This window comes from Arachis duranensis, chromosome 10 (assembly GCF_000817695.3).
Source record: "Arachis duranensis cultivar V14167 chromosome 10, aradu.V14167.gnm2.J7QH, whole genome shotgun sequence".
Taxonomy (NCBI): domain Eukaryota; kingdom Viridiplantae; phylum Streptophyta; class Magnoliopsida; order Fabales; family Fabaceae; genus Arachis; species Arachis duranensis.
In genome coordinates, this window is record NC_029781.3 from 18,097,769 (window position 1) to 18,098,172 (window position 404).

A 404-nucleotide genomic window follows, 5' to 3' on the forward strand; every position below is an offset into this window, starting at 1 on the left:
TTAATATTTTAAAATACTAAATTATTTTAAATTTATAAATTTAAATAATATTATTATAAAAAATAGTAATTATATTAATTTTAATTTTTTTAATTAATTAATTAAGTGGAATCATAATAGAGATTAAAGACTAAAGTTAGTTCCTTCTAATAGAGAAAAGAGAGATATTTTGAGTTTTTATTTACCGTTTATGATGTAAAAGTTGATGTGAAATTTCTTTTTATGACGGATGAGCCATAAATGACTGTAATGAGTTCTCTACTGAAAATGGTCTAAAAAGGATCATTCTAAAGAGTCAGAGAGGCTTTATGGAAAGGGACTGTAGATTAATGATCGCTTTGCATTACAAGGTTTTCGCTCTTTTGCCGACGTGTATTGTTTTTATTTTTTTTTTAATTGGGGTC